Raw genomic sequence first — 26350 nt, forward strand, 5'->3', positions numbered from 1 at the left:
TGATAAATCAAAATGCTTCTCATGTTTTAAGTCCCAATATAAATTCAACTTTCCCCATGAAGTCTTTGTTCATACAATGCCTACCATCACCCCTCTGAATGTAATGTAATGAGTCCCCGTTCCAATGACCCTGTGGTTCTGTACCATCTCTTGTGATTTTTCTATACACTGGTCAGAGCTGGGATGCAGGTAGAAATAAGGGACTTACTAATAGGAAATAAAGGACTTAGGTGTTTAAGGATGAGTTTGGAACAGAATTCTGTAGAAAGAAATTCAACATGGCTGCTTGCTTTTCATAACCAAGGCCAAACTCTCTAAGGAATTAGCACATGTGTCTTAAATTTCCTACCTGAGACTGTGATTAAAATGGCTCCTTCCTCTTTTGTCAGCAGTATACCATGGGTTCTGGAAAAGAATAAAATTATGCGTGCTTCTTTAACCGCATTCCATAACTCAGACCCTCACTCTGTCAGTCTGGACTAATCTACACCTGGAATCAGTAAATAATGAAATAGTAAATACTCACTACAGCACTCTACTATTGCCAGGCTCTGGTCTGAGCACTTTACTAAACAATGTGTTTAATACAACAACCCTATGAGGTAGGTACTATTATTGTTCCCATTTTACAGAAGAAATTCTGAGGCCCAGAGAGGTTAGATAACTGGCCTAACATCACACTGCTAATACGTGACAGAGCAGGATTCAAAGACAGGCAGTTTGGCTCCAGAGTTAGCTCATCTAATCATATTGCGGGCAAGTAGGGTTTCAACATGTGAATCTGGGGGGAACATAGAGTCCATAAGAACAGGTGAGTCTGATGCATGACCAGTATTAAGAACCACCATATTTTCTGCAGTGTTTGTAGAGATATAGAAACATTCCTTCTTAATTACACAAATATTACACAAAATTTTAATTAAAAGATTCAAACAATATGGAAGTATATGGAGCAAAACAAATATGGATACATTTCCACTCTATCAATCACTTTGTTAACCTATTTCAGGTGTTTCTAGCACACAGTCTTATATCCACCGATTAAAACAGTTCTGTGAAGTGAGAATCAGATTGGTTAAAAGGCAAGATGGTAATTCTGTCAAGATGGATTGTATATATCCACTGGTGGAACATTTTGTATCTTTGGGCATCCTGTCCCCTCCACATGCTGATATCATTATCTTTCATATTCAGAAGTTCCTGCTGATTGTGTAGGTGCACAGGCAAGGTTGTGGAATCTGCCTTGTGACTCGTAATAGTTCCCTTCTTGATCTGTTCCTTGCTTAGTCATTCTTGGCAGGGCCTGTTGCTGTTTGCAGCTCTGCCTCTCTGCCTCAAGGGCTGCCTATAAGTCTGGCTTAAAATAACTTACCTTTTCTCTGACTTCAGTAAGAGACAGTGACCAATCTTCCCCAGGGTCTCCAGCCATTGCTGCTGAGGAGCTCATTTTGAATTTTCTGACACTTATGCTCATCACCCCACCCCGAGACTGGAGATACAGAGAATGAGGTACAGGACAGAGAAGGTCACTCACAAGCAGACCCTGACTGTACTGTAGCCTGATTAAGGTAGCTGCCTACCATAACATCCTCCTTACAAGAATTCCCAAGGACTAAGGGGAGAGAATTAAGGCTCCCGCGCCAGCTTAGAGATTGAACCAGTAAGAGTTCAGGAAGAGTCAGTTGGTCATCCTAATTCAGTGACTTTGGTCTATAAATTCATTCATTCTACTCTGAAGAAGGTCATCTGGTACAATGTCATGGAGTTTCTTTAACCAGTGATATCTGGTCAACAAAACAAACCTTGTTAAAAGTTTTTCCAAGAAATAATGAAAAGCCTGAAAAGTGCTATTGTCTACAAAATAAGGTAGAAAAACTGAACAAGGGAGAGTTTCCATGTCCCATCCAGAGTTCCTAGATGTGCGGAAGATCTCCTACGTGCCTCTCGAGATACACTCTCCACTTTCCCTACTGCTCTGTGCCCTGGGACGCTCATCTGTACGGGCACATCACTGCTCGTGGATGGGGACAATCCACAGAGACCACAGGCAGTAGATAAGGAAGGACAGTAAAGTTGAAGTATTTATTCCTTTGGGTCCCTCCCTTTGGGGTCACCAGGGACAAGCTGTACCCATAAACCAAAGGTCACAATGCCACCTGGGTGGCCCTGTCAACACAGCTCTTTTTCTACAAATTTTCTCCAGCTGCTCCCTCTTCTCTCCCTTTCAGCCCTTGATGATAGCAGAGCCCTACTGTCATTGGCACTGCAGTACAGCAGTCTCCCTGGTAATATCTCTACACACTGCTTATGCCTTTGTAAATCATCCCTTAATTAACTCCTCTTCTTAAACTACCCTATTTCAGTGTGACATCTTTCTGCTGGGACCCACAGAAAGCAAATAGAGAACATCTTTGTAATTCTCCAAAATATCACAACAATGCCTGGAAGAAAACCAGCATTTTAGATTATATAAAGTAGGTAGACTGGAAGGATGAGCAACAATATTCTCTCTGTATGACTCCCAGAAAGACACGCTAATGGGGCCTTCACATGCTCTACACTTCTAACCATACCCGAAGAAAACTTCCCCCTTGTGAATACCAGCCCCAACATGATTCAGCTACTTATTTATCCTGAAATGAAATTCTCAGGTTTCAGTAACTGCACTTCAGTCAGACAACCACAGAGGTGTCCAATTTTTAAATGACCTTTTCTCATTTTATTGATGAGTATATTAAAGATAACAAATGTATTCATTTTTTAAAAACAACAAAATGTTGATCCCACCATAACAAAAACAAAAACAAAAAAAACCCAGAATTATCTACAAAATCATAACTTTTCGTGAGAGTTGAGGTAAGGAGGCAACCAAGGGAACTGAATTCCACAGTGAAAAGTCCCTCTGAGAGACAAGGATACACGAACTGATTCATCTTTGGCAAAGCATAGAGGGAAAGGGCGCTATAATAGAAGTGAGTAAGAAGAAACCAGAAAAAATTAACAAGTCCCTAAAGGCTGAGAGTGGGTTACCGGATCACTTTAGAATAACAGGAAGTGCCAGACATAGGGAAGTTTGCAATCGCATGCTTTCTGCACAAACCTCCACCAGATACTTATGAGAAAGAGTAAGGGCAGGGCAGGAGATGAGAACAAGCCTCCTCAATGGCACAGGACTGCAGTGGTGACCTGGTGACTCTGACGAACAGGCATAAAACACTGCCTGCTTCTGTGGACCCTCCTCTCATAAAAAATAAAAGCCTTAAGCTGCTGGAGGAAGGACAACAGACATTCTTACCCCTTCCCCCCAGCACCTGGGGGGTGGGTAGGAAATCCTCCTTGCTGCCCCTAAGAACGAGGCACAGACCCATTGCTTCTGTAGGGAGGATAGAAACAAAAGATATCTTTCCTGGAGGATGTGAAGAAAACAGTCTTGTACCAGTATTCTGCACCAATAAAAAAAGATTGGGCTTCCCTGGTGGCAAAGTGGTTGAGAGTCCGCCTGCCAATGCAGGGGACGTGGGTTCGTGCCCTGGTCCGGGAGGATCCCACATGCCGCGGAGCGGCTGGGCCCGTGAGCCATGGCCGCTGAGCCTGCGCGTCCGGAGCCTGTGCTCCGCAATGGGAGAGACCATAGGGGTGAGAGGCCCGTGTACCGCAAGAAAAAAAAAAAAAAAAAGTAAAGATTTAGTCCTGCTGGGGGAGGGGAAGGAATATTTCTCCTGCCCCAAACCCACCACAGATTCAAGGCAGAGTTTGGCTGCCACAGAACGTAAGGGAATGAATACTCAGAAGGACACACTTTTGAAGCCTAGACACTGAGTCTGGACCAGGAAAACCAAGAACTTCTACTACCCCCACTACAAGTCCACCACTGACTAATAAGCAACAGCTGGGAGAGGGGCAAGACCATGGACTGAGGCAGGTGAGCCAGAGTGAATAAAAGCTGAGGGTGGAGAAGAAATACCAAGAAAACTTCTCAGTACCCCAAGCCCCACACAAAGGACAAGGTAATGACAATCCGCTGGTGGAAGATTTTGAAGTCTCTGATTTCACTGAGGGTGACAATAGCAATAATGAAAGCCAAATCTTGCTTAACAATTTATTGACCGGAGACATATTAGTACGCTTTTAGAGAGTGATACAATTAACATCACTGTGGGAAGTTGTCAGAGCTTAAAATTGATCAAGGTTCATTATACAACTTATGATTGTCGTTATCATTCACATTTTGCTCTGTTAGGATTTTGTTCCAAACTTGTGTATATTATAAATGCAATTTTATTATCATAAAGTTTTCATCATTCTGGTGAATGCAGTGACACCTGGTCCGTCTTGTGGAATTTGTAAAAGAACCCACCCACAAAGAGCCACCTTGTCGCCTATCAGGTAAAATAAAAGAACCAATTCTAGAGGAAATAATACCCACAGGACTAAAAAAAAATGCTGCCAGAAAGTGTTAGACTCTGCTCTTCCAGGGGAAATTGCAGTGAAACACGGTATATTTGTAATAGATGTTCTGTTCTCCTGCACAGAGATGCCTGCTATACTGCCTATCACACTCTAACAAAATATTAGAATGCTTTAGTAAGACATGTACAAAGTTTCAAATAAATACATTAAGTGCAAAAAAAGTTGTTGATATTTACTCAAACGTGGGTGTTTCAATATTCACTTACATAAAAGATCGCTGGCCACAAGTCCTTAGTTTCTGCAAAAATCCCCCAGTCAATAATATATTAAATACTGACTAGATTGATTCAATATCCCATGCTAATAACCTAACAGAAGAAGAGTGACTATTCCTAGATCTGATGCTATTTAACTCAAGGTCTATTATTATTCAACACACAATGTACACAATACATTAAAAAAAAAAAAGACTCAAAAAAGCAAGGAAAAAAATGACACATTGTCAAGAGACAAATCAATTAACAAAACCAGAAACAATGACCTAGATGTTGGACTTCACATAAGGACTTTTCTTTTTCTTAACATCTTTATTGGAGTATAACTGTTTTACAATGGTGTGTTAGTTTCTGCTTTATAACAAAGTGAATCAGTTATACATATACATATGTTCCCATATCTCTTCCCTCTTGCGTCTCCCTCCCTCCCACCCTCCCTATCCCACCCCTCTAGGTGGTCACAAAGCACCGAGCTGATCTCCCTGTGCTATGCGGCTGCTTCCCACTAGCTATCTATTTTACGTTTGGTAGTGTATATATATGCCCTACTAGAGAATGGACTTGGGGATATGGGGAGGGGGAAGGGTAAGCTGGGACAAAGTAAGAGAGTGGCATGGACATATATACACATAAGGACTTTAAAATAACTATAAATAATTTGTTAAAGTACATGGTGGAAAAGGTGGGCAACATGCACAAACAGATGGAGAATTTCAGAAAGGAAATGGAAACTATAAAAAATACCAAATGGAAAAAAATCATGATATAAGAGATCAAGAATTCCTTTAATAAGCACAGCTGAGGAAAGAATCAGTGACTTTGAACACAGAAAAATGAAAATTATCCAAAATTAAACACAAAGACAAAAAGGAGTGATGAAACAGAAAAGAGCATCCAAGAGCTGTGAGATGTCATCAGTCTAACATAGATGTAAGTATATTCCTACAAGGAGGAGAGAGAGAACAGGGAAGAATCACTTAAAGAGATAATGCCCAAATTTTCTGAAATTAATGAAAGACAAAAACCCATAAATCTAAAAAGTACGGAGAACCCTGAACAGGATAAACCCCTCCCCCCCCCACACACACGCAGGCACATCATAGTCAAACCACTGGAAAAAAATAAAGAGAAAATTTTCAAGGCAACTAGAGGGGGAAAAAATTATTACATAGAGAATAACAAAGAGAAGAATGACAGCAGACTTTTTGTCAGAAACTGTGTAACAAAAGGACAGTAGAGCAACATCTTAATGGTGCTGAAAGATAAAAGCTGTCCATCCAGTGAAAATGACTTTCAAAAATGAAGGGGAATACTATCTACATCAGCAGAGTTTGCTTTCTGTCATTTACACAAAACCACTGAAAATTCACAACACTTGCCAAATTATACTGCATGATATACACTTGTATACTTGTACCCTATACTGTATTATGATCTACTCAAGGATAGGGACTTTTATTTATTTCTTTCTCTAGTGCCAAATACAGTGCCTGGCACCCAGAATGTGCTTAATAAGTGTTTCTGATTGATCAAATCAACTTAAATTTAAGTCCTAAGGTAGATCATTTAAATAATCCTTATTAAACAAGTATTTCTGTTGCCTACCATGTGCAAAGCAGCATCTGTTAAATTGGGAGTTAAAACAATTTATTGAGGTGTTCTGAGACTTTTTGAGTATAAATAATGTCTTCCTATCTTACCATCACTACTACTACTATTACTACTACTGTAATATGTTATGCCCATATTATGCAGAGTATAGTACAATGTGATCTAGTGACATGTAGATAAGGCAGGATTTCCTTCTGCAAAAGATTGTCAGTCTAAGAAAAGAATACAGAAAATATTGAGGCTGTCTCCACACATTTTGAAGCAATAAGTTTTAATTAAATTATTAAGTTGAGATAGTATTCAGCAACGTGATAGTCATAAGAATGATATGTATTTCTATGTCTCTATTTGTGATATAGGATATCCTAATTCAACTAACTATACAAGCTGAAGTGCTTCAGAAATTGTGCTATCACTAGTTCTGCATAACACTTGAAAAAGGGCAGGATAATAAAAGTGATAAAGTAGTAAAGACACCCAAACTTACACATTACAATTGTGTATGCATCTAGGTATACACATGTACATATGTAAGTTTCAGTCTCCTTGGTGTTAATCATACATTTTCAGTTTATTATATGATTTGTGCAAAACTGAATATAACTATACATTTACATTAACGCATGATTAATACTTTAAGTAACTTTCAGGATCATACATTCATGCAATTATTGAGCACTATTTTGTACCAAGTAATGTATTATCCTAATGTTGGATGTTATTATTAACAAGCCTAGAAGGTAAGTTTTCCATTGTATTAAAAACATGCAAAGCAAATGATTTGTATTGGTAAACAATATATGTCTATATGTATACTTATACACATTAATAAGCAGAAGATAATATTAGGACCATTTTTAAACCTTGTTTTAAAATAAGAAGTATGTTTTATTTTGGTATTGAAAAATGTCAAAGAACAATACAATAAACACCCATATAACCTCACCTAGATTCATTAAGTAGTAACGTTTTTGCCACGCCTGATCTCCTGTCTTCCCTCCTTTCCCCACACTCAGATCTTCTTTTCTCAACCATCCAAAAATTAAGCTGCATACATCAGGACACTTCGCCCCTAAATATTTCAGTTCTCAAGAGTAGGTGATTCCTCTACACACTTCACACAAGTACGACACCTGAGAAAATCATCGTTAGTTCAATAACAACATTCAACATGCAGTCAGATCCAAATTTCCTCAATTGTTGCATCCTGTCTTTTTTGCTGGATTATTTTTTCAGCCCAGGATCTAATCAAGGTTGATTTATTTCATTTGGCTGTTATGCCTGTTTAGACTCCCTCAATTTTTATCTATACCATTGATTCCTCTGTTTATAATATTAAATCATTTGAAGAGTCCTGCAGAACATTCCATATTCTGGATTTGTCTGTTTCCTTGTGTTTAGGTTCAAGTTGAACATTTCTGGCAAGAACACATTGTAGGTGATGCTACATACCTCCCATCACATAACATCAGGAGACAGGACTTCAGACTATCCCACTAGTGGAAGTGCCAAGCTCCATCACCTGGTTAATGTGGTGATCTCTCCATTATAAAGGCCCTAAATATAAAATTATATTTTGTCCCTTTGTAATCAATAAGTTATCTGTGGGCTCATACTTTAAAACTGAGAGACTATCCTGTTCTCCAAAGAATCTTTCCCCTACTGTTTAAAGTGAAACATCTATTCTTGATGATCTGCATCGATTTTTACACTGGGGGTCAGACAATCGTGATTTTTCTCATTCTTTCCGTCTTTCTGCATTTATTAATGCTTTAAATAAACACTGAATAAAATGATAAAATTTCATCAACCAAACAGTGTTTTAAATTTTCATCACCAGGCCTTAGTACTTCTGAAACTGATCCCAGCTGTCCAACTAGTTTCTCCAAGTTCAAATGTAGATGATGACATCCAAAAGTGTCTGAGATACCTCAGGACCTCAGCTCATTTTCAATTGGATGCCACCCTGAGGTAAGCCAAGCATGTTCACAAGTTGGGTTGGGTGTCACCCCCTCCAAGGAGCCGTTCCTCACTAACCCCAGGTGGAGACAATTGTTTCATTTGTGCCCAAGCTTTGCCCTGTATAAACCTCCTTGAGAACACCTCTGACACTTCCTTACACATAATTATGGTTGTGTTTATTTCCCTCTTCTGGATAAGCTCAGGGAGGACAGAAACCTTGCCTTATTGGTCTTCTTACCCATAGCACCTATGACGATGCTCAATGCATACTGCATTAACATTGAAGTCACACACGATCTACATCATGTAACAAAACCCCTGAGAGGTCAGTAGGGCACATGTCCCTTATTTATTTTATATGGAGAGCAACTCAGAGAGGTTAAGTGACCTGTTTTCAGGAGGCTGGTTTCCCGTCCAGTGATAGCAGACTACTGCCTATCACAATTGCTACTTGAGAATAAATGCCAGTGATACTCATCAGTGGTTTAGGGATTTCCAGAAATAGGAAAACACTTGTTTCTATCACAAAATGCCTTGCCCATTTTATCCAAACCTCCTTTTCTTGTATATTTTTTCCATTTTTCTAAAATTATTAGAGCTATCATTTATTAACTCATTATGCAAAGGTGAAACAGAAGCAAGGAAAGACTAAATAACTTGCTCCATCACATTCCTAAAAATCAAAGGGGGGCTTCCCTGGTGGCGCAGTGGTTGAGAATCTGCCTGCTAATGTAGGGGACACAGGTTCGAGTCCTGGTCTGGGAAGATCCCACATGCCGCGGCGCAACTGTGCCCATGAGCCACAACTACTGAGCCTGTGCGTCTGGAGCCTGTGCTCCGCAACAAGAGAGGCCGCAATAGTGAGAGGCCCGCGCACCGCGATGAAGAGTGGCCCCCGCTTGCCACAACTAGAGACAGCCCTCGCACAGAAACGAAGACCCAACACAGCCAGAAAAATAAATAAATAAACAAATGTGGGGTTTAAAAAAAAAAAAGAAAAGAATTTAAAATTAATCAATACAATCATAAATAGCATGTAGGTCAAATAATAAAGCATAATTAAAAAAAAAAAATCAAAGGGGCCAGGATTTACCCAGATGGTCCAGAGTGTAGGCTGTAACCCTCTCATGATGGTGCCTTAATCATTGCTTTCGAGCAGACCCAATGTCAGGGCCCCTGGCAAAGAACTACTTAGATAGGAATTATTACTCTCCTCATTTACATAGGAGGAAGTCAGTCTTAGAGAGGGGTCAAGCAACTTCAAGCAATAGCCAGTAACTAGCAAAACTAGACTTTTGAACACATGTGACCTTACTCCATGGCCAGAGCTCTTAACCACCGATCCACTTCCTCTTTAACTTGCTGCTTCTCCCATCAACGTTCAAGGGCACTCTCCTTCTTACACAATGGCCTTTATAGAGGAAGGGAAATCAGCAGTTGTGCCAAAAATAATAACAGGCAATATTTACTGAACATTTACTATGTTCCAGGAAGTGTTCTGAGTATTTAAAATGTATTATTACATTTCATCCTCATATTTACTCCCTAAAGTAGGTTTTGCTTTAATCATGGCACACACATTCTCATTTAATCCTCGCAACCAATATCCTGACAACCAATGATTTGTGAAAATCATTGAGATTTTATCTCAGGAGTACGACTGGTCCATGAAAATGTGCATAGAATATGCAACTTAAACAGAGAGCACCGCATAAGGACCGGTAGGGACGCTCCAAATTGGTTGTTCACAGAGCACTTTTTACTTGATGCAGTAACAATAAACATTAATCTAATGGCTTAAGAAAAACCGAAAAAATTATCTACCTCAGCAACAAGTTAAAAAGCAGAGCTCTGTCTTTTTTTTTTTTTTTTTTTTTTGATCACCAGTTTTGGGGCCTTATGATGAAACTACACTTAGTGGTATTTACTTAGTGGTATTTTCAACAAACTTTGTAGTCACATGTTTTTATTTAAAATTCTGTTAAATGCATATTGCCAAGTGAGAGAAGCCAATCTGAAAAGGCTACATACTGTATAATTTCAACCTTATGACATTGGAAAAGAAAAAACTGTGGAGACAGTAAAAGGATCAGTGGTTGTCAGAGGTTCCGAGGGAGGGGGAAGGAGGGATGAATAGAGAGCACAGAGGATTTTTAGGGCAGTGAAATCATTCAGTATGATAGTGTAATGGTGGATACATGTCAGTAAATATTTGTCTAAATCCATAGAACTTACAAAGAATGAACCCCAATGTAAACTATGGGCTTTAATTATTAATAATGTATCAATACTGGCTCATTGATTGCTACAAATATACCACACTGATGCAAGATGTTAATAAAAGGGGAAACTGGGGGTGGGGAGGATGGGGTATATGGAAATTCTATGTGCTTTCTGCTTATTTTTCTGTAATCCTAAAAGTGTTCAACAAATGAAGTCAATTAATTTAATATTATATATAATTATTATATATTAATATAAATATTCCTGTTGCAGATAGAATATACATATATATGTGTGTGTATATATGTAAGTTAGAAGTACATGAAGCTACTTCCCTCAGACCATCAAAATATCATTACTAATACAACTCCCCTCCTTACTGAGACAGAAACACCCCCTAGTTAGTTTTGCTGTGGGATATGGTCTTTCCTGTTGTCAACTCTGTGCAGTTCATTAGGAATAAATTTACAAGAAGTTAACTGAGAAGCCCAGTAAAGCCAAATTTAAGAATGTTTCACCATATGACACATGAGCATGTTGTAAACACTGTTCTTTCTTTGTCATACATCCCCATTCCTGTTGCAGATAGAGTACACACACACACACACACACACACACACACACACACATACACACACACACGCCAAAAGGATTTTGACTTCAAGACCCCTGGAGATTAAAGGACATGAACATGGCAGGTGGGCACAGAAGGTAATTAACCCTGAAAGAAGGACTAAAAAGAAATAGGAAGATTCTATTAACAAAGTTGTGTGCGTGTGTGTGTGCCCATTAGGCAGGAGAAGGCTAGGGGTGAAAGGTGGGGATGGAATGGAATTTTAAAATGGAAATAAGCCCCCCCCCACACACACACAAATACACACACACACACACATGCCTGGATCATATAAGAGTCTCTCTAGGGAATAATCTCTAAGAATGAAAGTGCTGGATCACAGGACATGCAAATCCTCAAATTTACCAAACAAAATCAAATTCTTTCTAATTTTATTCCTCCTAGTCTATAGCTTGCTTTAACATATTCTTTTTGGTATATTTTGAAGAGCAGAGGTTTTTAATAAAGTCTAATTTATAAACTCTTTTATATTTAATACTTGTTTGTATGTCCTAAGAAACCTTCACCTGTCCCAAATATTTTCTTCTAGGAGTTTTATGGTTTTAATTTTTCACTCAGTTCTCTAATCAATTCAAGTTAATTTTTTAATATAGTCAAGTATTATGGATCAAAATTCATTTTCTTCAATACAACTGGTATCTTCTATCTAATTATTTCAGTATTACTTGTTTAAAAAAATAAAAGAAAAACTATACCTACCTTGATATCTTTGTCAAAAATTGTCCATATGTATGTAAACATATCTAGTATATTCATTCTCTTTCATTGTTCTACACATCTATTCTTATATAAATACCTCACCTTTTTTGTTACTGTAGCTTTATAATAAATCTTGAAATCAGGTAGTGTTAAGTTCTCCAAAACTTTACTGATTCTCTTTCAAAATTGCTTTGGCTCTTATGGGTTTTGTGGTTTTATATTACATGTTGAATTGACATAAATTTCTATCCAAAAAAAGTCCATTAGGATTTTGACTGAGATTGAGTTGAATCCCAAGATCAATATAAGAGAACTGACATCTTAAAAATATTGAATCTTCCAATCTACGAACATGGTATATCTATCCATTTGTTTGGCAATTCATTAATTTCTCTCAATAAAGTTTTATAGTTTTCAGTGTACAGATCTTGCACATATTTTGATAAATTTATCCCTAAGTGTTTAATGTATTTGGAAGGTAGAGAATGGTACTTTTAATTTTATTTTTCAGTTTGTATTGCTGGCATATAGAAAAACTACTGATTTTTGTTTATTGGCCTTATTTCCTACGACCAGCTACATCAATTTATTGGTAGTTCCCTAATCCATTGTTCTCAGTTATCCTTGGCTCTGCCCTCCAGACTATCAGCTCTGCTTTCTGTGACATCTTTCCTTTTTGGTAAAAAAAAAAAATCTATGTTTGTAGCTGAATAGCTTTCTCAACTAGATTTCTGCTTCCTGCCCTCAGAAAACTGATGGACCAAGGGCCTCTTTTCATTCTGTATTGTCTTTCTTTCTTTACTCCAAACTGATGATATTTTCCCAACACAAGTCTTCCAAAAGCCCCTCCACGTAGCTTCTTATCATCCCTGTGTCATGGTCACAAGGCAGTGTTCTAAGAGGAGGACAGTAAAAGTTAAACTTTGTTCCAGTGTAACTGAATTCTCTCTCCCCTGTTCTGTGCTATTATTGTCTTATATGTCATAATTATTTCTTCGTACATTTTTATGTCTTTTAAAGAAGTTAAAAGAAAGGAGAAACATATAGTCTTTTACATTAATTCACATATTTACCATTTCTGATGCTCACTTCTGATGCTTTAGTTACTGTTTGATCTCATTTCCTTGTTTGAATATATCTCTATCCCCCACCCCACTTTGAACTATTATCGTCATACATATTAGATCTTTATGTGCTATTTGCCCAACAATATATTTTTATAATTATAGTTTCATGCAATGATATTTTAAATAAGAGAAGAAAAGAGGGAAAAAGTATATTTATACTGACTTTTATATATTTACCTATGTAAGTACCAGTGTTCTTTATTTATTGATATGGATTTGAGTTTCCATATTCTGTTTTTCCTTTCAGGCTTATTTAGTATTTCTTGTAAGCCAGGTCTACTAGCAACAAATATGCTCAGTCTTTGTTTATCCGTGATGTCTTTATTTCACCTTCATTTTTGAAACAGTTTTTGTGGTTAGGACTGGAACTGGTGTGAGGCAAATACGACACTCACCTTGGGGACAAAATTTAAGAGAAACCAAAAATCTCAGTAATCAAGAAATATATTTTAATGCAATATTTTAAAATCAAAATTGATGCAATAAAATCCATGAAGAGTAAAATATAAAATATTTTTATTTCATTCTTTTTTATGGCTGAGTAATATTCCATTGTATATATGTACCACATATTCTTTATCCACTCATCTGTCAATGGACATTTAGGTTGCTTGCATGTCTTGGCTATTTTAAATAGTGCTGCTATGAACATTGGGGTGCATGTATCTTTTTGAGTTAGAGTTTTCTTCAGATATATGCCCAGGAGTGGGATTGCTGGATCATATGGTAACTCTATTTTTAGTTTTTTAAGGAACCTCCATACTGTTCTCCATAATGGCTGCACCAATTTACATTCCCACCAACAGTGTAGGAGGGTTCCCTTTTTTCCACACCTACCTAGAGATTATCATACTAAGTAAAGTAAGTCAGACAGAGAAAGACAAATGTCATACGATACCACTTATACGTGGAGTATAAAAAAAATATAAATGAACTTACTTACAAAACAGAAATAGACTCGCATACATAAAAAACAAACTTATGGTTACCAAAGAGGAAAGGGGGTGAGGGATAAATTTGGAATTTGGGGTTAACAGATACAGACTATTATATATAAAATTGATAAACAACAAGGACCCATTGTATAGCACAGAGAACTAAATTCAATATCTTATTCAATATAACCTATAATAGAAAAGAATATGTAAAAGAATATGTATAACTGAATCACTTTGCTGTACGCCTGAAACATTGCAAATCAACTATATTTCAATAAAAATAAAAACAAACAAAAAGGAAACAACAGCAACAAAAAGAAAGTCCTTCTTCATTTCAAAATAATGAAAAAAAGTTCATAATTTCTTCAAAGATGTCTAATTTTGTCGTTTATGTGTTTAAATACTTGATTCATCTGGAATTGATTTTCGTGTAAGAATATTTTTTAATTATCCAGTTTTCTGAATATCATTTATTGAATAATTGGTCTTTTCTTATTGATTAGAATTGCCATTTTATAAAGAAAATTAAAGACAGGATCAGTATTACTCATTTTTCTTTGTCTCAGGCTCCCATAAGCTTGGCATGGCATGGCTGGATATAATTCTTCATTGAGAGATTTTTTCTTTTAGAATTTTGACGATGTTATGCCATTGCCTTTTGGTCACCACTCTTTCTAATGAGAAGTTAGCTATTCATATTAATATGGTTCTCTTGTACATGATAAGTTGCTCTTCTCTTGCTGCTTTCAAGATTTTCTCTTTGTCTTTTGGCAATTTGATATGTCCAGATGTTGAAATCTTTCTGTTTACCCCATGGAGTTCTTTAATCTTCTTGGATGTGAAAAGTAATGATTTCTATCAAATCTGAGAAATTTTCGGCTATTATTTCTTCCAAAATTGTGTTCATTCTCTCTCCTTTCCTTCTGGGACTCCCATTACACATATGTGGGTATGTAATGTATCCCACAGGTCTCAGAGGCTCTGTTCATTTTTCTTTATTCCTTTTTCTATCTTTTCTTCAGATTGGAGCATCTGTATTGACCTAGCTTCAAGTTTCCTGATTCATTTTTTCTGCCAGCTCAAATTTGCTTTCGAGATCCTCTAGTAAACTTTTCATTAAAGTTTTTATATTTTTCAACTCCAGATTTTCCATTTGCTTCTTTTTAAAAATAATTTATTTTTTCTATTGCTAATCTCTACTTGATAAGTCCCTGACATCATACTTCTTTTAATTCTTTAATCATACTTTTCACTAGTTCTTTGAATATATTTATGACAGTTGCTTTGCTTTGAAGTCTTTATCTTCTAAGCCTAGCATCTGGTCCTTCTCAAGATAGTTTCTATTGGCTTATTTTTTCCCTGTGAATGGGTCACACTTTCCTAGATGTATTTTTTTGCTGTCGCATAAATTTTGTTGAAAATTGGGCACTTTAGAGAATATACTATAGCAACTTTCAATTCTGATTTCTTCCCTGTGGAAAGCATTGCTGTTGTTTATTTATTAGTTTGTTCAATGACTTCCCTGGACTAAGTCTTGGAAGTCTGTTTCACCTGCAGTGTATGGGCACCAATGTCTCAGCTTTCTTTTCTTTTCTTTTTACTTTTAAATCTGGCTCCCTAGGATTTCTCCTGAATTAGAGTAACTCAGTAGGCAGCTAACGATTGATCAGAGATTTTGCTTAGAGTCAGTAAGGCTTCTACCCTTTGCCATTGGCTCTATGTGTGGCTTGGGGAATGCTTTGAAACTTCAGTCGGTTTAGAAATTTGTTCCTTATTTTACTTTAGCATGCATAAGGCCTCACGGCCCCATGTTCAGCCAATGATAACTAGATAGCTTGAATGCTTTCCAGTCTCTCCTGTGTGTATGTATGTCCTTGTGCACACATGCAACCTTCCTGAGCTCTAGGGATATGCGGGAGCTTATCAAACCCACTTTAGCTATCTCATTTCCTAGATCTCCTTGTTAAATTTCTGGCTGATCTGCTGATCTGTTACTTGTTCCAACCAGTGTGATCTCAGACTAACTGCAATGTTGGCCTTCCTGCATATTTGCCAGAAAGCGTTATTTTTATCAATACCCCCTTGGGCATATGTTTTTTGCATTCTGTTCCAAATCAATTGGCCCATTCAGGCACTTAGACTGCCTGTTCTCACAGTGTGCGCCACTCTGGTAGACTCTGTGCTATGGAGTTGATGGGGTATGGAATGCAGAACGGAAGTACCCCCAGTCTAAAACTCCACAGACTCTCACAGTTCTTACAGCACTTCAGTCATTTTTCCTGCATCAATACTGCTTAAATTGTGTGTCTCTGGTCAATTTCCAGAGTCTTTAAATTATTGTTTTTGAAAATTTTTATCCAGTTTTATCATTACTTTTTTTGCAGAGTATGTGCTAAGCTTCCTTCTGGAGAAAAGAGAACCTTCTTTATGAGGTTCTGTCTCCTGCGAGGCTTTTTAAGACTTAGCCCTTGAAGCCACACAATGTCACCTCTGCTTTATTCTATTGATCATAGCAAGTCAGAAGGGTAAACATATTCTGAGGATGGGGAAATAGGCCTTACCTCTTGATGGGAAGAGTGATAAAAAGCTATAGTGCTAAGTGGCAAGCATATAGGGACAGAAGAATTATTTCAATCATCTTGCCATGCCAGCAATCTATTACATTGTGAATAGATGGAGACAGAGATAAAATAGAGAGAGACAAAGATATGGATAAGGATATAGATATGGATTTAGACACAGATATACATTTAGATCATTATATCCTTATCCTTATCTAAATACTTAGTGAAAAGTGAAAAACATGTTAAAGAAGAGACAGAAGTAAAAGGAGTTGTTAAAAATAAAGCCTCTATTTTATTTTATTATTTTTTTAACATCTTTATTGGAGTATAATTCCTTTACAATGGTGTGTTAGTTTCTGCTTTACAACAAAGTGAATCAGTTATACATAAACATATATCCCCATCTCTCTTCCCTCTTGCGTCTCCCTCCCTCCCATCCTCCCTATCCCACCCCTCTAGGTGGTCACAAAGCACAGAGCTGATCTCCGTGTGCTATGCAGCTGCTTCCCACTAGCTATCTATTTTACATCTGGTAGTGTATATATGTCTATGCCACTCTCTCACTTTGTCCCAGCTTACCCTTCCCCCTTCCCATATCCTCAAGTACATTCTCTAGTAGATATGCGTCTTTATTCCCATCTTGCCCCTAGGTTCTTCATGACCATTTTTTTTGTTTGTTTTTTAGATTCCATGTATATGTGTTAGCATACGGTATTTGTTTTTCTCTTTCTCACTTAATTCACTCTGTATGACAGACTCTAGGTTCCATCCATCTCACTACAAATAACTCAATTTCGTTTCTTTTTATGGCTGAGTAATATTCCATTGTATGTATGGGCCATATCTTCTTTATCCATTCATCTGTTGATGGACACTTAGGTTGCTTCCATGTCCTGGCTATTGTAAATAGAGCTGCAATGAACATTGTGGTACATGAATCTTTTTGAATTATGGTTTTCTCAGGGTATATGCCCAGTAGTGGGATTGCTGGGTCATATGGTAGTTCTATATTTAGTTTTTTAAGGAACCGCCATACTGCTCTCCATAGTGGCTGTATCAATTGACATTCCCACCAACAGTGCAAGAGGGTTCCCTTTTCTCCACACCCTCTCCAGCATTTATTGTTTGTAGAATTTTTGATGATGGCCATTCTGACTGGTGTGAGATGATATCTCATTGTAGTTTTGATTTGCATTTCTCTAATGATTAGTGATGTTGAGCATTCTTTCATGTGTTTGTTGGCAATCTGTATATCTTCTTTGGAGAAATGTCTATTTAGGTCTTCTGCCCATTTTTGGATTGGGTTGTTTGTTTTTTTGATATTGAGCTGCATGAGAGCTGCTTGTAAATTTTGGAGATTAATCCTTTGTCAGTTGCTTCTAAACCCATGCACATATGGTCACCTTATCTTTGATAAAGGATGCAAGAATATACAGTGGAGAAAAGACAGCCTCTTCAATAAGTGGTGCTGGGAAAACTGGACAGCTACATGTAAAAGAATGAAATTAGAACACTACCTAACACCATACACAAAAATAAACTCCAAATGAATTAAAGAACTAAATGTAAGGCCAGACACTATCAAACTCTTAGAGGAAAACATAGGCAGAACACTCTATGACATAAATCACAGCAAGATCCTTTTTGACCCACCTCCTAGAGAAATGGAAATAAAAACAAAAATAAACAAATGGGACCTAATGAAACTTAAAAGCTTTTGCACGGCAAAGGAAACCATAAACGAGACGAAAAGACAACCTTCAGAATGGGAGAAAATATTTTCAAATGAAGCAACTGACAAAGGATTAATCTCTGTTTTATTTTCTAAAAATTTTTATTAGAGTACAGTTGATTTACAATGTTGTGTTAGTTTCAGGTGTACAGCAAAGTGAATCAGTTATACATATACATATATCCACTCTTTTTTAGATTCTTTTCCCATATAGGCCAGTACAGACTATTGAGTAGAGTTCCACTGCAATGAGACAGAAGACACTGTATTTCTGGAAACAGATTTACTTGAAAGTAACAAACTATTGGAATTTTTGAGGTTTGCATGTATGGGCAATTCTGTTCAAATTGGTACAATCTCTTTCTACCACTCCCTCTCATTCCTTTTATGAACTTTAGGGAAAAGTATTTTTATAGATCTAATGTTTTACATGGCTTTATATATAGTTACAACTATTTTTGTGTAACAGGCCCTAAATCGTTACATTCAAGTGCAAGCACGTCTGAATACTAAGGTTTTTGGAAAAGACAATCCAAATAAAGTTTCATCATGTGAAATCTACAAGTAAGTAATTTTAATTCTACATCAAGTTAAGTCTTGTACAGACAGCATTTATTTGTATTACACCCCATATTTTTCCCACAGGAAACGTTTCACATGCTGATGGTGTTTTTATTTTTAGGAATAGAAAAGGGTAGATTTGAGACGTAAGTGAACTGTGCTCAATGAGTTAACTCAATGTGTAGAACAGTGCTTGGCACATAATAAACCCACACATGTAGTAGCTACAACCACTCAGAATAGTGGCAGTAGATAAAAAGGGGTTATGGATTGGGTAAGAGTTGCAAAGTCATCTCAATAACTTCCTCTTTGTCACTCATGACAAAGCAAAATAATACATGAAGTTTAGTGGAATCTGAAGGCAAAGTTTAAACTGGGCAGAATTTCCATAAAATCTCTATTCTAGGATTATTTGTTCCTTTTTATTTGGTTACTTTTTTCTAGAAACATTTTAGCAGATAAAGAGCTAAGAAATATACCTCAACTTCTCCTATGTAACTGGAGTGTTTAAGTTTCAATTTGGAGCATAACTATCCATTAGGAGCAATAAGAGATAGTTTAAAGTATAACACACACGGCCACACTAAAAGGAACACCATAGTCTCTTCTCTGCTAGGTTCTCCCTCCCTTGATATGCCCCCAAATCCCTCAGAATGCTTACTTATTATGAAAGACCAGCCATGTTTGCCTTTGGCTTGCAGATAGAACCAGAATTGATTGTATCCTCTCTGAGAATGATGAACTCCACAAAGGCTATGAGAAGCTAAGCGTGCAGAATAGGCTACATGGCTTCTGCCTGTTAATGCAGCTGAAACCTGTAGAGTCCAAGAAAATTCTCCATTCACCACAGCCTGCACTGGAGCATGTTACTACTGCCTTCATAGTGATGGTTGCTGCAATCACCAGAGTGGTTCTTCAGGTACAAGATAGGAAAGTCATCACACAGCCATAATGTTAGCATTAAAATTGGTCTGAGCCTCCAACGTGACAGTTCTTAATTCACTCAGACCACCCTAAGTACAAAGGCTCCCTACCCCCTACCCCACCAAGGTGGATGACTAAGTTGGGAGTGGTTCTAGTGTCTGCGACCCCACAGACCCAAAACCACAGTTCCCCCTTGACTATACACTCAGACCAAGGATCAGCTCACCAATTCTGCCTCTTTCTACCCTCATGGAAACTTTTTTCCCTAGGAGCTTCCATGCCTTCCCTCAACCCAGTCATTATACATGGATCCATTAATTTTGAATAGTTTCTATTACCATGTCTTCACTAATCTTTTGCTTCTGCAGTGTCTAAGCTACTATTTATCTCATCCAGTGTATTTTTCAACTCAGACATCATAGTTTTTATCTCTAGAAGTTCAGTTTGGCTATTTTTATTTTTTCCATGTCTACTTAACTTTTTTTAAACATAGAGAATACAGTTATAATAATTGTTTTAGTGTTTTTATCTGCTAATTCTAATATGTCAGTTCTGGTTTCAATTGATTGATTTTCCACCTATTTAAATATTCTAATTTCCTGCTTCTTTGCATGCCTTGTAATCTTTGATTGGATGTCAGACATTGTGAATTTTATCATGTTGAATGTTGGATATTTTTTTATTCCTATCAATATTGAGCTTTGTTCTGGGATACAATTAAGATAGTAGGAAACATTTTATCCCTTTGGGTCTTGCTTTTAAGATGTATTAGGTGGGACCAGAGCCATGTTCAGTGTTTGGCTAATTTTTTCCCACTGCTGAGGCTAAACCCTTCTGAACAATCTATCTTATGTCCTGGGCACATTGAGGTTTTCCCAACTTGCCGGCTGGAAAAGGAACTATACCCAGCCCTGTGTGAGTGCTCATACTCATCTCTCTAAGTCTTCTGGGGGATTTCCTTGCCTCTGATAGTTTCCTCACACATATACAGTAATGAGTATACTGTTGCATAGTCAGGGGAACACTCTGTATATCTCTGGATTCTCCCTCCTCTTTAGTACTCTGTTTTTTGAGCTCTAGCTGCCTTTGTCTCCCTGGATTCTCAGCTCCATCAACACAACTCAAGGAGTCTGCTAACTCCTCCTGTGTTCCTCCTATTTGCACCACAGCCTGGAAACTCTTTTAAAGCAGTAAGCTGGGGCAAAAGTAGGACTCATCTAATTTGTTTCCTGTCTTTCAAGGATAACTGTCTTATGTTGCCTGATGTTTGGTGTCCTGAAAACCATATAATTTCATGTATTATTTTCCTTTTCTTTGTAGTTTCATATGGAAGGATAAATTTGGTCCCTATTATTCAATCCTGGCTATAAATGGAAGTACACCCAAATTTTGAATATCAGACAGACTTCAATAATTTTCCATCTTGAGAGGAATGATTTGAAGAAGTGGCACTTTGAGAATGTCTAAACAAGACAGGTTTATAGATGGCAATCTTATTGGAAGAAGGGACTTAAAGCTGTGTTTGCATAGCAGATTACATAATACTGAAATAATCCACAGTCTATCAAAAAATGAGGGAGATTATGGGGAGGGGCATAAACCTGGTTGGTTTTGCCTTCGGGTTGGGGTCTCCATCTCTTTTTTACCAATACAACTCTTGGGATTTTTAGGCAAATCTGTCCTAAATCTTTACATCAGGTTCAAACACCATATATGAAAAGTGTTTACCCACACATAATTAAAATTCTACCCACCTCTTCTCAACAATTCAACCCATGAGAAGGAGAATGCCTCACAGAACATAAAAACATAGCAAGTACTTCTGCTGTGGAACTTTGCACAGTCTGCCTGCTTACTTGCGGATCTGGCGTGGAATACAAAAGGGACACACTGTGGGCTAGCTCAGGAGTGGGATAAAGCTAACAAGAACACCCCTGCTGAAAATACATGGTCACGTTTGCCAGATTTATTTCACTACCCATACTTCAAGTGGATACAAAGCAGCCCAGCACATGCCTACATGAGGCCTGGGTGATTCTCCAGAGCAGGGCTGTAGAGAAAGATATCTTATTCTACCTGCCATGCATGAAGATGCACCAATCTAAGAAACCCTCGCTCCCCCTCTGAGTTCTTACAAAGGCTACTGTCTAAAGCAGATATTGTATTTTTCAAGAACCTATACTCACCCACATGGAAATTAATTCATCTTTTAATTTTTAAAATAACTTCACACAAATGATAGTTTTAGGTGCTTCAAAGAATACAGAAGTATCTGACAAGGAAGTGCCTATGATCTAGTGGGGAAGTAAGTCATTTATCTATTAAGAGTAGCACAAGGGAAGGAAAGGTAAATAAGAGGTAAATAACAATATGAAGTGCCAATAGAACAAATGTCATGGGTTATAAAACAAGTGGTAGAGAAAACAATCATATTCTTAAGTTCAGAGGGATGTGTAATCACTAACTGGGTTGGTTTAAAAAGGTCTCATGGAAGAAGTGGGACTTGTGATGTGCTTAATAGGATTTCGGTAAACAGATTTTGAATTTTTTCTTCTACAAGGTTCATTATGACTCATTTTGTTATAACTTTCACTTCACAGACTCACCTTCAAAGGTAAAGGAAAAGTTTCAAGAAAGGGAAGGTGTAAACAATTATAAAATTCAGCACTCCCTACAGTAGAAACTCTAAAGCATTACATCCTAGAGACAGCTGAATCCCAGCTTCTCCTGGGCTCTCCAGCTGTGGTGGTCCCACAAAATAGCTTCTAAACTCTTCTTTCACCAAGATGGGGAGGAAGAGACATCGTTCATAAGGCAGGTACTGTTTCATTGAGTATGTAATAGCGCGAAGAATCGCCCATCATTCTGATCATTACCTGATTCAGTGAACGTGACTAAATGAGACAAAGTTGTTTCGATACTGCTGTGTATGTTCATGCAAGATTGGTAGCATCATTTTTCTGCTGTCTGTGGAAGTATCCTATAGACTGGATGCTAGAAAATTGCTGAATGTGGAACTGCTTGTCAATGAAGCAGAGGGAGTGTGTTATTTACTCCTCCCTCCCCCAGGACACAGAAAAGCAATAATGTTCTACATATATCAAGAGAAGTGTTAAATAGAGCTAGTGAAAGTTAAGACTCATGGAATTGGACAAACGAAAAAAATTAAACCCATGAAGAAGGTAAATATAATGCTGCGTGCTCTCCTACAGCACAAAGGTAAATTGGGGCAAGTTAAAGAGAGGTACATGCAATCAGGGAGGTGAAAGCACTGAAAAGTGGTCATTACATTTAGAACATAATAGATGAACCCTCCAGTGCATGGCTTATAAGTGAAAGCCAAACATTCTCTTGGATTATGGGACCTTTTCCTGAACTGCCTCGATTTATATCCAAAATATAAAGTGTAATTTCAAAACATCTTAAATGAAGTTTGGCAATGTATTTCATAAAATTATTGTCACCATTATAATTAATCTTCAGATTGAAATTTAAGGAAGTCGTCTTTTTTTTTTTTTTTTTTTTTTTTGCGGTACGCGGGCCTCTCACTGTTGTGGCCTCTCCCGTTGCGGAGCACAGGCTCAGCCACTCCGCGGCATGTGGGATCTTCCCAGACCGGGGCACGAACCTATGTCCCCTGCATCAGCAGGCGGACTCTCAACCACTGCGCGCCACCAGGGAAGCCCTATCATATAAATTTTTGAATATTATGAGTGCATAGAGGATTCAAAGATATTTTTTCAACTATAATGCCAAATCTTTGTCATTATTCCAGTGCAAAATACTTTAAAGTCACTTCTGTGTGAAGAATAAGTATTGATAATTAAATCCAGGAATTCCACCTTTTTCCTTTTAGAAATAACTACCAATATGTAAATAAAATAACATTTCTATGCTATTGACATCAGAAGTGGAATTATATATATGCATTATGAATACAAAGATGGATACACATCCCAGGGTGTGTTCATCAGGCAGAGATGTGTGAAATGAAACATGTGAGAATCAGAGAACTATGTAAATTAATATTGTTTAAGTCACTGTGTATAACAGCCATGCTTGTGTTTTACAACCTCAAAAGACAGAGATAAATGAAAGCAACAAGACATAATAATCGCTATTCCATATTGAAGTCAAAAGCCTTAAAAATGTTTTTAAGAACTTCATGTTAATGTTTCATTCATGTATTGCCAATTTTATTGATTGCCTTCTATGTGCCAGGTACTACGATGAGAAAAATTATTAAATATTGCAAAATAGTTAATCCGATAACTAATGAACATTGACTTTCACTAGATGTAGTAGAAAGAGCGTTGGACTGGGTGTCTAAATGTGGCTCTGCCTTCACCTGGCTCATTGACCTTTGAAAGGTTACTTAGCCTCACCCTGGGTTTTAATATTCTTATCTATAAACTAGATCATACCTAAACTGCAATGCAGCTCTAAATTCCCATGTTCTTATGAAAGATAAATTTATCTTTATTTTTAAATAAGTTATGGTTGAATACAATTTTAAGATGAATTAGAAAAACTGGTTAGGCTGTGATGCTAATGAAATCATGCTAATTTCCATAATTGCCATTTTGACCTAAGTTCTAAAGCAGACTCAGTACTAAGTCCTACTGACCAACCTTGCAGAAAAATGCTGTGATTCAGGGGTAAGGCATAGATGTGATAGATAAGTGACAATCCAACTAAAAGCACACACCCTGCTGATGACAGCACCATAGTTTCACCTTTGTAGACCAAAGAACAACTGCGAGATTCATGGATTTAGGCTGATTTTCCATTACAGAAACTAACAGTTTTCAGGAACTTGTTGAAAGTCAGAAGGTAAAAGTGGAATCAGGACAATTGCCCTTTTGGTGGTGGCCTGAAAAGGCACTGACAGTTCAAGAATGGTGATAAATAGAGGCTAAAGGAATTGGGAGAAAGGACTTTCCCTGCTCAAAGATAGAAGGTCCTGAGCTGCAGATCCTGCAGCCATTTTTGGAGCCAACAAGGCAAGGTACTGTGTATGATTCAAAGCCAATTTTTGTTTAGATCCCCAAACAAGAGATATTTATTTTGTGCCTGCCATGTGCTGGCACACTTCTAGCAATAGGGATACAAGAAAAAGTTCCTACCCTGTGGAGCTTATATTCTACTTGGCAAGACAAACAATACACATTAATGAAAACCTAAGTGAAATATCTTAGTGGAGAGAAGGCTATGAGAACTATGATGTAATGTAATGGGATAGACAGTGTGAAAGAAGAGGGAGAAGGGCAGTGATAATGAAGCTAAGGTAGTCAGCGAGGCCCTGCCTGAGGAAGAGGCATTGGAGATGAGGCATGAATTGTGAGAAGGAGGCAGCCTTACAAAGGTGTTGGGGAGACATGTTTTAAGTAAGGAAATAGTCCCAAAATGGGACTCCGGAGCGTTTAAGGAACAGAAAGTTCTTGAAAAATGGAGCCTGAGGGATAAAAAGAAAAGATATCTTGGAGGTACTTGCAGGCCGTAGAAAAGTGTCTCAATGTTGTTTCAACTGCATTGGGAAGCCATTGAAAGTTGTAAGCAGGGAAATAATATGACTTATATTTTTAAAAGATTACTATGCCTTGGTGTAAATCATATTGTTCGGAAATGAGAAAAGTAAACTTTATAAAAAAAATTTTAAAAATAAAAAAAATTCATAAAGCTTTTCTTGAAGAAAAAAATCTGATTTTAAAACGTGAAACATTTGCTTTATCTACATATGTGTCTGAATGTGAAGATGTCTTTAATAAAGGCTTAATAAGGTATATCTGTTATTTGTCTGTCTTGTAATCCATGTTGTAAAACACAGTCTCCAAGGGGAGGAATAATGCTTAACAATGTCTGAAAGAGGGCCTCAGGATGGGCGGGGTGGGTGAGATGTGGGAAAGAAGATTGGAAGGAAGTGGATAATACATGGAGTGGAAATCTCAGCCGAAATAGGAGGTCAGCAATCAAAAATGTGATTTATGGAAAAGTGCAAAAAGGGGAACCCACATAATTTAACTTATCCTAATAAACTGGAAATATGAAATGATGACAGGAAATGGATTTGTACTTTCTAGAGACAGTATAAACATCTCTTCTTAGTTTATTTAACTTAATGGATCAAGATTTAGGAGGACAATTATTACACTACAGGGAAGTAACAGATGCAGATAAATATCTAGATTTTTCCATGAAAGACTTGACCCTGTATAACAATATGTATATGCGTGTTTTTTTCCTAAATACTAAATAACATATCTTCAGGAAAATACTCTACACAAACAAAATAAGAACAATAACACAAAATTGCAAAAGAAATTTCCCATAATTTTATATATCACCAAAGAAAATCACTGCTTTTAACACTTTGATTTATGCTTTCCAGTCTTTTTCTATGTATACATATTTTACAACAGGAGTTTCATATTGTATATATCACTTCGTTGTCTGCTTTTATCAGTTAATGTAAGGCCACATATATTACATTTTGTGCATTTTCTTTTTTTCTACCATAAACCTATATTAGATTCTAATTAAAACAGTTATATGTGGTATCATAATCAAAACTGGTTAATATTCTAGAGAGAAAATCTGAGAAAATGCTGTTATATAAACAGTTCAATTTTAAATTTATAATTAAAAGAGGAAATTAGTTTCTCTTTCAACTTAAATTTTATCTGATTATCA

General features: G+C 37.2%; 1 long non-coding RNA gene across 1 annotated transcript in view; it reads right to left on the reverse strand.

The window, feature by feature from the left end:
• Positions 1 to 349: 349 nt before the first annotated feature.
• Positions 350 to 26350, reverse strand: part of LOC309822157 — a 163660-nt gene continuing 137659 nt past the window's right edge. The window contains exon 3 of the long non-coding RNA XR_014296710.1: positions 350 to 405. This is a non-coding gene — a long non-coding RNA (uncharacterized lncRNA). The remainder of the gene's footprint in view (positions 406 to 26350) is intronic.

This window comes from Grampus griseus (genome assembly GCF_964374135.1).
Source record: "Grampus griseus genome assembly, chromosome: 4".
NCBI classification, from domain to species: Eukaryota; Metazoa; Chordata; class Mammalia; order Artiodactyla; family Delphinidae; genus Grampus; species Grampus griseus.